The sequence below is a fragment of the Phacochoerus africanus genome, chromosome 5 (assembly GCF_016906955.1).
Source record: "Phacochoerus africanus isolate WHEZ1 chromosome 5, ROS_Pafr_v1, whole genome shotgun sequence".
Classification (NCBI taxonomy): Eukaryota; Metazoa; Chordata; class Mammalia; order Artiodactyla; family Suidae; genus Phacochoerus; species Phacochoerus africanus.
In genome coordinates this window covers 1,868,693-1,880,035 of record NC_062548.1, presented here as the reverse complement: position 1 = coordinate 1,880,035, position 11,343 = coordinate 1,868,693, and the positions used below count along the sequence as shown (strand labels likewise).

Genomic DNA, 11,343 nt, shown 5'->3' with positions numbered 1-11,343 from the left:
GGTATCCATTTAGAAAAACGTAATTCATATGAGGCCCTTGTCAGAGAAAAATTACAAGTATTTTGTAATTACAAAAATGAAAAATTACAAGTATTTTGTGCCCTTATGCTGGGTAACTCGCGCTTAGACGCTTAAACCCAGACCGAAGGCGCGGACCGCTCCGGCCACGCGCTCAGAGCCCGGCGCACGCGCAGACCGGAGGGCCTGCTAGGGAACGCGGGGAGGGCGCGTGCACGCGCAGGCCTGGCGTGACAGTCGGTCTGCGCGGGCGCAGTGGCGGCAGCCGCTACACACGCGTGGCTGGAAGCCCACGGTCTGCAGGCGAGTTGAGGTTTCAGGTGCATCTCGCAGGTCTGTAACGCTTGTCCGGTTTCCCTAGGAGTGTTTGTGGTGTGCGGCCGCTGCAAGGCAGGAGCCTCTGCTGAGAGGCGGCCTTGCTCTTCACGCAGAGCGGCCCAGCCCCTAGGTGCACATTGGAGTGACGCGCTATGTCCTCACCGCCCGCGCGGCCCGTGACGCCATCGCAAGCCGACGGGAAGCGCCGACGCCCCGCCCCTGCCGCCACTCTGGCCCCGCCCACGTCTCCCGCCGCGCTGCTCCCCGAGCTCCCCGTGTGCCCTCCCTCCCTTCCCTTCTCCGACTCGTCCCGCCGAGCCTCTGCTCTCCTCCTTGTGCTCCAGCTTTGCTGAAGGGCTAGGGTTGCCGTCGTTCATCCGTTTTCCCATTTGGGCCCCGTCTGCCTAACCCTCCTCATCCCTGTCTCTGCCCTCGGCCTTTCTCCTGACCTGGAGAGTCTTAAGGAATGGTTTTCAGCTTGGACTTCTTAGACCTCCCAGGAGAGTGAACAAAAAGCCCGCTGCGGGTGTCTTCCAGTATTTTAAAAGGCCTTGGAAGTCCCGCAGTTTAGCCGCCCCCCCTCGCTGACGCCGCAGCCGCTTGGATCTTATTTCCCAGGTTGGAGCTGCCTCAATGGAGGCAGCGGTGTGCCCAGGTCTGAGGGGCCAGGTTAGCCTGGACACTAAAGCGTGGACGAGGCGCAGGGATGAGAAGCGATGACAAGGAGGCCTGGTGGTGGGGATGAGATGAGGGGCGGACCCGCACGAGTGACCAGGAGGCTGATGCTGGCGGAGCTGGGCCATCGCGCACCTGCGCTCAGACCGCGGGGCGCCTCTGGCCCGCGCAGATCCTGAGGCTGGATGGACAGGGAGTCCCCGGGGACCCGAGCCAGATGCCTCCCGCTGTGGGCCTGGCGGGCCAAGCCCCCAGTCTGTGCCGGGACTAGGAGGCTGCCTCCTCTCCGCTCACCTCTAGTTTAGGGGACAGGGCAGGCCGATGTGTGGATTCCAGTGTCCCTAAGAGCGATTTCAGGTAGCTCCCTCGCAGTGACCTGAGGAGGGGACAGGCGCAGTGCGAAGCCCTGAATGGAAAGCTTAAATGGGCACAGGCCAGTTTAACACAGTGGGTTGTTAATATTTTCGTTTTTGTCTGATGCTTGGTTTATCCTGGGCCGCTTTTGATTTTCTGTGATGTGGTCATTTGGGCGGGCATTTAGGCGCACCCCAGCGGCCCTCATCTGTGTGGCTTGGAGTCAGGTCCTCTGGCTGAGGCATGGACTCCTGACTAGTCACAGCCCTGGGTTCCTGACCCCTGGATCCCAAACGTGTCCGAGGTGAGCCCAGGGCACAGATCAGCTGCAGAGGGTCAGACTGCGGGACTGAGGCCAAGCCTGGTGAGGATCAGCAGAGGTCAAGAGAAAGAAGAGTAGCTATGCCTGGTCTGTGTGCTGCGGGGTCTATGCTGAGCCCTGACCCAGAGAGGGAGAGGTGGGGCCTGCACCAGCTCAATGACCTTTGCACAAAGGCCGGGGCCTGCACCCTTCACCTGTCAGCATTTCACCCCTTTATCTCAGCACTCAGGAAAGTGCATGCGTCACTGGGATTTGGGGACAGCTTCTCTCTGGGGTTACTGGGGCTGCATTCCCTCCAGGCACCCCTGAATCCTTAGTGCGGCCACAGAGAGGGCTCAGAGTCTGCAGATGAGCAGGCTAGGCTCTTAGCTGGCTGTCAGGAGCTCAGACCTCTCTGCTGGGATCCTCCTTCAAATAGACAGCCTTTCCCATTGGATCTCCCAGGGCCCCCAGCAGTGTCTGGATCCCTCGCCCTAGCCAGAAACCCTTCTGTAGGAAGAGACCTGGGGGGCGGAGGGGGTGGCAGGATGTCAGCTTCAGGTGCCCAGAATACAAGCCCAGACTTCATCCTCTGCTTCCCAGTAAGTCGGGGTCAGCCTGGGCCATTGCAGGCCCAGCTGCAGCGCCATGTCCTGCCTTGAGATGAACAAGGGTGCCTGCAGGAGAGCAGCTGCTGCCTGCCCCTTGCAGATGGGTTTCTCCCCGGGGTCTTGCTGGGGCTTGCACAGAAGGCAGTGACTGTTTCCTGTGTGTGCACCCAACCCTTCCAGAACACACAGCACGCACTTGAACTCGACTGTGTCCCAGGGCACCGAATGCAGGCACAGCAGTGCCTCTGGCCCTTAATCCCGCAGCCCTTCCCTGCCGTCCTCAGTGAGAGAAGGCTGCAGCCGTGCGATAGCCTAGGGTTGGATCTCAGAGAGGGAAATGCAGGACGGGTCTCTGCCCCCTGTCCTGAGGATGAGAAGCAGAGTTGGAGGCAAGGGAGAGAGGCGTGAAGTTGGAGGCCAGGCAGGGGCGAATGTGTCTCTTTCAACCACGTGTTTAATAACATTTTAACATTTGTGTTTAGTGGATTGTCACTGCTGTTGAGAGTAGTGACCTCCCTGCCCAGGACAGAGAACACCCAGGATGACCCACTTGCCAGGGACTCGGCCCTGGTGCCCTGTGGGAGAGCTGGGGCCGGCAGGCTCCCCCGGGGTCCTGAAGGGGCATTGAGGAGAGTATGTGCCTGGTGTCTGTTTTTTTTTTTTTTTTTGTCTTTCTGCGTTTTCTAGGGCTGCTCCCGCGGCATATGGAGGTTCCCAGGTTAGGGGTCGAATCATATGGAGCTTCCCAGGCGAGGGGTCTAATCAGAGCCACCAGCCTACACGAGAGCCACAGCAACTCGGGATCCGAGCCGCGTCTGCAACCTACACCACAGCTCACAGCAATGCCGGATCCTTAACCCACTGAGCAAGGCCAGGGATCGAACCCGCAACCTCATGGTTCCTAGTCAGATTTGTTAACCACTGAGCCACAGCGGGAACTCCCCAGGCGTCTGCTTTTAAGGAGGGGACTTCTCTGTGTTCTGGCAACTCTCCAGGGTGTGCCTCAATGGCAGTTAAATTCCTAGTCACAGAGTTCCCGTTGTGGCGCAGCAGAAACCAATCTGACTAGCATCCATGAAGACACAGGTTCCATCCCTGGCCTTGCTCCCTGGGTTGAGGATCTGGCTTTGCTGTGAGCTGTGGGGTAGGTCACAGATGTAGCTTGGATCTGGTGTTGCTGTGGCTGTGGTGTAGGCCGGCGGCTGCGGCTCCAATTCAACCCATCCCTGGCCTGGGAACCTCCATATGCTGCGGGTGCAGCCCTAAAAAAAAGAAAAAACAATTCTCACCAGAAAGTCTTTCCTCTAAAGTAGACAAGGAGTTACCTGGTGGCTCAGTGGGTTAAGGATCCGACGTTGTCACTGCGATGGCTCCCACGACCCTGACTGTGGCCCCCACCTCGGAACAGGAGCCACAGGAGGAGACGGAAGGTTTCGTGAATGTCCCCTCAGAGTTGAAACAGCGCACGAGCAGTGAGCAGGGCATAGGGAGTTGGGGCTCACCTAGAAAGTTCACGCTCTTCATGAATCGACAGACTCTTCAGCAGACAGCAGGATGGGCTGCGCCAGGACACAGATGACCGCTGGATGTGAGAAAAAAAGGGTCAGCACGTGAGCCACCAGGTAAACGCAGGTTAAAACAAGATTGGTCTTCTCCCACCAGGGGGATGGAGGGCCAGGGCCTTGCCGTGTTCCCTGTTGGCAGGGAGCCTGGAGGAGTGTAGATGGCCGTCCTTTCAGCACCTGGGGGCCTGGGGAGGGTCATTCAGCCTCACCCAAAGCAAAAGTTTCTCTAGCCCTCCTTAGGGCCCTTTGAGAAAATGCCCAAGTGCCAATTTGGCAGAACACCCTCTGCCCTCTCCCACTCCTCGGGCCTCCAGCCGTTCCTGGTGTGGCGTGTGTGGGGGCTGTGCTGCTCCCTCCCTCGTCCCCAGCCCCTCTGAGCTGAGGCCTTGCGGCTCAGCCTCTACTGTGCTGAGGTAGCCTTCCGACGTCTTCCTCTTCTCTGGTCACCCGTGACGTCGCTCACCAAGGCCAGGGGTCTTGGACCTTCGTCCCTCCTGTGTGGGCCGGTAGTAGGGGGAGTGGGCAGTAGGGGGAGTGGGAGGAGTAGGGGGAGTGGGCACAGGTACAGAGCAAGCCTGTTTGACCATGTGGCTACATTTTTCCTTTGACTCACACTCCCAGCCTGTGGGTTTTTTTTTTTGTCTTTTTGCCATTTCTTGGGCCACACCCGCGGCATATGGGAGGTTCCCAGGCCAGGGGTCTAATCGGAGCTGTAGCTGCCGGCCTACACCAGAGCCACAGCAACACAGGATCTGAGACACGTTCTGCGACCTACACCACAGCTCACAGCAACGCCGGATCCTTAACCCACGGAGCAAGGCCAGGGATTGAACCTGAAACCTCATGGTTCCTAGTCAGATTTGTTAACCACTGTGCCACGGCAGGAACTCCTAGCCTGTGGTTTTTGTAATTCGTTGTTTCAAGATTTTGGTGTGTTCTAAAGCAGAATTACTCTGGAGTTCCCATCGTGGCTCAGTGGTCAATGAATCCGACTAGAAACCATGAGGTCTCGGGTTCGATCCCTGGCCTTGCTCCGTGGGTTAAGGATCCGGCGTTGCCATAAACTGTGGTGTAGGTCACAGATGTGGCTCAGATCTGGCGTTGCTGTGGCTGTGGTGTAGGCCAGTGGCTACAGCTTTGATTTGACCCTAGCCTGGGAATCTCCTTGTGCCACAGGAGCGGCCCTAGAAAAGGCAAAAAGACAGAAAAAAAAAAAATTGGAAGTACTCTGAGGTTCCTAGGTAAGCAGATTCTCACAAAAGAAAAACTAAGTGGGGAAGGGAAGGCAGAGTGCTGTTGAGAAGTCCTGCTCTGAAAATATGTGCAGAATGACCGTTTCTGCCTGCCTCCCCCAGGGTAATGTTTAATACACATTTAGGGAAGAGGCTTGGAGGCTATGCCGATATCCTGTTTCTCAGATTTTTGCCCGGTTGCTGGAAACGGTTATTAGGGGTTGTTTGCTTAATGGTGATGTTCTCTTTCCCTCATTCCTTTATTCTTAATAGGACTTTTTCTTTTTCTTTTTTTTTTTTTTGTCTTTTTAAGGCTGCACCTGGGGCACATGCAGGTTCCCAGGCTAGGGGTTGAATCGGAGCTGCCGCTGCCAGCCTATGTCACAGCCACAGCAACACGGGATCTGAGCCATGTCTGTGACCTACACCACAGCTCACGGCAGTGCCAGATCCTTAACTCACTGAGTGAGGCCAGGGATGGAACCTGCATCCTCATGGATGCTAGTCAGATGTCTTTCTGCCGAGCCACGAACGGGAACTCCCAATAAGACTTATTCTGTAGGAAAACATTGGTTTATTGTCTGATCATTTACTTGAATGTTTTTATCAGTGTGGCCTCAGACATTGTGGTCTTTGGAAGATTAGCCGGCACCGTCACTTCATTTAATGGCACCTTCCTCTGTTGATGAAAGCCGATGCTCTTCCTCAGGTCATTCCCGCTTCGGCCGTGGGGCCCCGCTCAGACGCGCGCCCGTCTCCTGGTGAAATCCTGGAGGCTGTCCCTTCCACTGTCCTGTCTGCACGAAGAGGACACGGGGGTCGCCTTCCTGGGAGAAGGGAGTCGTCTGGATGGCTGGTCCCCGGAGGGGTGACTTACTGCATGAACATCGAAATCAGATGAACCCTGACGGCGACAGCGATGGTAATAGCGCCACTGGCGGGGTGGATGGGGGGGGGGTAGCGGGCAAAGCCCGTGGGGCACATGTCTTTCTTAAACCCTCCTCATAAATCTAAGATCTCACTGTCACCCACGAGGGGACGGAGCCCGGGGCCTCGGGACCTGGGCTGGTTCTCTGGGTGAGAGGAGGAGGAGGCTTCCTGGGGGGCCGTGTGCCTTTGGCCCACGTCCTTCATGGTGGCTCGGCCCTCCGGGGGCAGCTGATCGAATGGGCCTTTCTGTGTGGACATCACTTGTTCCCAGTGGAGCCCTGGGGGCTAAAAATAACCATGTGTTTTCTGTTTTATCCGAAAAAGAGGAACTGTGCAGTGTGTTTCATAACATCTACTATTTTTGAAAACCTGAATTTTTTCCACTTTTTTTTAAATGCCTTTGGGGCTGTCCTTGGAGGGAGAGGCTTTGGTGCAGGTTTCACCAGGGGTCCCTCTGTTTGGTCGTCCAGATCCTCAGGAAAAGGCTCCGGGAGAAGGGAACTGTCCCCCCCCCCCCCCCCCGGACACATGGCCAAGGGGTGGACTTAACACAGGGGTCATGGGAGGGGAGCCAGATCTCAGGGGCACCTGAGACCTCATAGCACAGGCCGGAGGGGAGAAGGGACCGGCCCAGGGGCTGGGCAGGCCTGTTCCGTGTACAGGGGGAGGCGTGCTGACCCCGGCCACGTGCTGCCTCCACGACAGCCAGGCCTCGTGGTCCAGGCTCAGCGTCCATCTTTCCCCTGACCCCGCTCTCCCAGAGTTGGGGCAAGGCCTGATGCCCCTAAGATGAGCCACGAGCCACAAGCCCCCGGGTCCCGGTTGTTCTTGGGCTCCTCTGTTGTTGGCAGCCAGGCCAAGATGGTCGTCCTGGGGTCTGCTGGTGCTAGGGTGGCTCCCTGCCCTTCTCACTGAGACTCTGGAGCGTTAGGAAATCATGGAAAGAGCAAACACAGTGAAAGACACGTTGCCCGCAGCCCAGGAAGCTGGAATGTGTTGTGGCATCCCTGAGACCACGCGGGTGTTTCCGGGTGAGCCAAGGGCAGAGGGACCAAGCGGGTGTGGGAGTGGCTGGACGCCAAGAGGACCTGCCCACAGCTGCAACCCAAGGGCAGAGTGGGCCCTTCACACGTGACATGGCTGCCAGCATCTGCAGAGGTGAGCAGAGGCATGGGGCGGAGCAGGAGGTGTTAGAATGTGTGGCAAGAGCACGATTCCTCTAGAGTCGGCAGTAATTTGGAGACTGGAACGGGATAGACTGACACCTGATCTCAGTAGACAAGCCAGGAGCAGACCCTTACGGGAAGGCCGAGGCTGTGTCACCAAGCTTACAGAAACCGTGAGGGAGGGAGGGCAGCTGTGCCTGGAGAGCAGATTAATTCTGGGCTGCAGGACTCTGGGTAAGTTAAAGAAAAAGTGCATCTGCATCTTTCTAAACCCACTGTGGGGAGTTCCCATTGTGGCACAGCCAAGACAAATCCAACTAGGAACCATGAGGTCGCGGGTTCGATCCTTGGCCTCGCTCGGTGGGTTAAGGATCTGACATTGCCGTGAGCTGTGGTGTAGGTCGCAGACACGGCTCGGATCCCGAGTTGCTGTGGCTGTGGCGAAGGCTGGCGGCTACAGCTTGGATTGGACCCCTAGCCTATGAACCTCCATATGCTGCGGGCAAGGCCCTAAAAAAGACAAAAAGACAAAAAAAGACCAAAAAAAAAAATCACAAAAACACAGATCACTGCAGAAAGTCAGAATGTGTGCAAGAATTTTGTTTATGTAATGATTTATTATATGCCCACAATATCATCACTAATTAATAAAGGTTTGTTCAAACAGTGATAGGTCAAGAAATGAACTCCATACAGTAAAATTAGCCACCCTACATCCCCTTAGAACATGGTAAGTTTCGGGCGTTCCTGTCATGGCTCAGCGGAAGCAAATCCAACTGGGAACCATGAGGTTGCAGGTTCGATCCCTGGCCTCGCTCGGTGGGTTAAGGATCTGGCGTTGCTGTGAGCTGTGGTGTAGGTTGCAGACGCAGCTCGGATCTGGCATTGCTGTGGCTCTGGTGTAGGTCTATAGCTCTGATTAGACCCCTACCCTAGCCTGGGAACTTCCATATGCCGTGGGTGCTGCCCTAAAAAGATAAAAGACAAAAAAAAAAAAAAAAAAGAATATGGTAATTTCCACACTGATTTGACTTCAAAAGAAAACCGCAAAAGAACGGAAAGACAAAACAAAGCAGGACAGTATTTATTGGCTCTAAGGTAAAAAGATTTTTTTAGAAAAACTTGTAAGAAACACACTAAATAAATTTGAAGTGATGTTGAAATTATAATTTAGGATGAAAAACAAAGTGGGAGGATAGTTATGAAACAGACATACCCCCTTCCAAATAAAAACTTTCAGAAATGAGTATTGTGGAGTTCCCGTCATGGTGCAGTGGAAGCGAATCTGACTAGGAACCATGAGGTTGCAGGTTCGATCCCTGGCCTTGCGCAGTGGGTTAAGGATCCAGCGTTGCCCTGAGCTGTGGTGTAGGCAGACTTGGCTAGGATCCTGCGTTGCTGTGGCTGTGGTGTAGGCTGAAAGTTATAGCTTTGATTGGATCCCTAGCTTGGGAACTGCCGTATGCCATGGGTGCGGCCCTAAAAAAAAGCAAAAAAAAAAAAGAGTGTCATGTCAAGTGAAAAACGGGCAACAGATGTGCAAAGACAAACGCCCGAGGGGCTGCAGTCCTGGCCCACATGTGGCACCTTCTTGGCCTAGGACAGTCCTTTCCCCCTGGTCGGGGCAGTGGAGAAGGCATCTTCACACTCACATTGGACCCCCCCCCCCCCCCCCGCATGGTGACTCACTTCCCTCAGCTCCTCCAGAGCCCCCAGGCTGCTGTCACTGTTTCCACTTGGAGGGAGCAGCAGGGGAGGGGCCCCAGGGTGGGGTGAGGCTGTCCACCAGCCCTGTTAACGGTCCCATCTGACCCTGCAGCGGGTGGGATCCGCTAGCTTCTGCTGGAACTCGCTGTTGCAATGCTTTGGGAAATCTGAGTAATCTAGTACCATGAAAAGCGATGGTTTAACCATCTGTGTCAGGCTGTGATGGAGTCTTCAAAACATCCCTTCACTGGGGCCGGCCCTGGGGGTAGGGAGGTGATAGCATCTTTTACAGGAGAGGAAACTGGCCCTGGTGCCCATGGCAACCACTAGCATCACACACTAGGTCCTCGATTCTTTCCTTTTTGCTTTTTTTTGTTTGTTTGCTTTTTAGGGCCATACCCACGGCTTATGGAGGGTCCCAGGCTAGGGGTCGAATCGGAGCTGCAGCTGCCGGCCTATACCACAGCCACAGCCACACCAGATCTGAGCCACGTCTGTGACCTACACCATAGCTCATGGCAGCGCAGGATCCTTAACCCACTGAGCGAGGCCAGGGATTGAACCCGGGCCCTCATGGGTCCTAGTCTGGATCATTAACTGCTGGTCCTTGAAGGGATCTCCTGGTTCATATTTTTAAAATCAGCCGTCCTCTGCTCAAAAATATTTAAAGAGGAGATGGGCACAGACAGTCTGGGCTGTTTAGGTGACACCAGGGGAACCCTAGGAAGAAGCCAGGGACCAAGGGCTGGTCCAGAGCCAGGAGGGTCGTTTCTGAGCAGGTCACAGGGTGATGAGTCGAGGTCACAGCCCAGAAGCTCCAGTCAGACACCAGCTACTGTGAGGTCTGCGGTGCCCTGAGGGGAGCAGGGACGGGGTTTGAGTCAGGGCCCTGGGCACTCTCAGGCCAAGCTGCTTCCCTGAGCAAGGGGCGCTCTTCCTCCTGCACAGCGGGGGTGGAGGTGTTCTGAATTCCCAACCCTCCTTGGTCCTGGGCCCTCACCTAGTGCCCTGGACCTGCCCTCACGCCTGTGCTGACCCGGAGGGGAGGGACCAGACTGCTTGGGGGACCTTCCTTGGCTCTGGGGACTTCTGGGCAAAATTGAGGACCAAACTTGGATGCTCCTCTCTAACCAGCCTGAGTCCTGCCAACTCCACACTTCTCCAGGTGCAGAGACAGAGGGCCCCTCCCAGCCGTGCTGTGACACCAAACTGTGGACACCAGCACCTTTAGCCACAAGTCTCGTGGCTGGTCCCCAACCCCAGAGCACAGCTTCTTCATCCCTTGGAGGTCAGTGCCCTGACCCTGTGGTCCTTTATGGCCAGTGACCATGCTCTGTGGGCCCCTGGGATCTGGCACGTGTGTGCGTGTGCGTGTGTTCACGTGCGCCTGTGTAAACATACGCACCCAGGTGTGAGCAGCCAATACACACGTGAATTTTTTTTTGGGGGGGGTTCTTTTTAGGGCTGCACTCACAGCCTATGGAGGTTCTCAGGCTAGGGGTCGAATCAGAGTTGTAGCTGCCTGTCTACACTACAGCCACAGCAGCTGGGATCTGAACCGCATCTGTGACCTACACCACAGGTCACGGCAACGCCAGGTCCTTAACCCACTAAGTGAGGCCAGGGATCAAACCTGTGTCCTCATGGACGCTAGTAAAGCTCGTTAACCACTGAGCCACGACGGGAACTCCACACCTGTGAAATTTTGACCACAGGAGAAGGCCTGTCACCCAGGGGCTAGGTAAGCTCTCGAAGACATTCCACAGGTGGATAAATGGGCTCAGGGGCCTCACTCGGGGTCACAGCAAGCAAGGGGTGGAGCCGGGATTTAACTCCAGGTCTGTCTGGCATCAAAGCCCAGATGGGCGACCGCAGCTTTCAACGGCCTCCCAGGTGCACGGGCCCCTCACCCCGATACCCAGGACCCAGAGAAGATCGGCTAGAAGTGACGGACACGAAACCACCGCCCCCCGCCCCGGATAAAGTGGCAGGAGCAGCGACGCGTGAGTGTCCGAGGCTGCTCTGTCTGTTCATGTCCCCGAGTTCACGTGTTGAGTCCTAACCCCCCGGTGACAGTGTGAGGAGGTGGGGCCTTTGGAGGCCACGGGGTCATGAGGGTGGGGCTTTATGCTGCTGTAAGACAGCCCTCAGGGTGTTCCTGTCTTGGCTCAGTGGTTAACAAATCTGACCAGGAACCACGAGGTTGCGGGTTTGATCCCTGGCCTTGCTCAGTGGGTTAAGGATCTGGCGTTGCCGGGAGCTGTAGTGTAGGCCAGCAGCTACAGCTCCTATTGGACCCCTTGCCTGGGAATCTCCGTATGCCGTGGGAGTGGCCCAAGAAATGGCAGAAAGACAAGAAAAAAAAAAAAAAGACAGCCCTTGGGCCTCCCCCACCGCCCCCGCCAGGTGAGGGCCCAGGAAGGCCCAGCAGGCCACCTTGGTCCGGGCCTCCAGTCCCTAGATGGG

At 56.2% G+C, this 11,343-nt stretch overlaps 1 long non-coding RNA gene across 2 annotated transcripts; it reads left to right on the top strand.

Moving 5' to 3' along the window:
• Positions 1-241: 241 nt before the first annotated feature.
• On the top strand, positions 242-7,495 carry LOC125126961 (uncharacterized). Of its 2 annotated transcripts, none has more exons than XR_007134835.1 (3): positions 242-351; positions 3,686-3,899; positions 5,784-7,495. It is a non-coding gene; the product is annotated as an uncharacterized LOC125126961 (long non-coding RNA). The 2 variants fall into 2 exon arrangements; XR_007134834.1 differs by lacking the exon at positions 242-351 and having other exon boundaries at positions 3,518-3,899; positions 5,784-5,996; positions 6,982-7,495.
• The last annotated feature ends 3,848 nt before the right edge of the window (positions 7,496-11,343 follow it).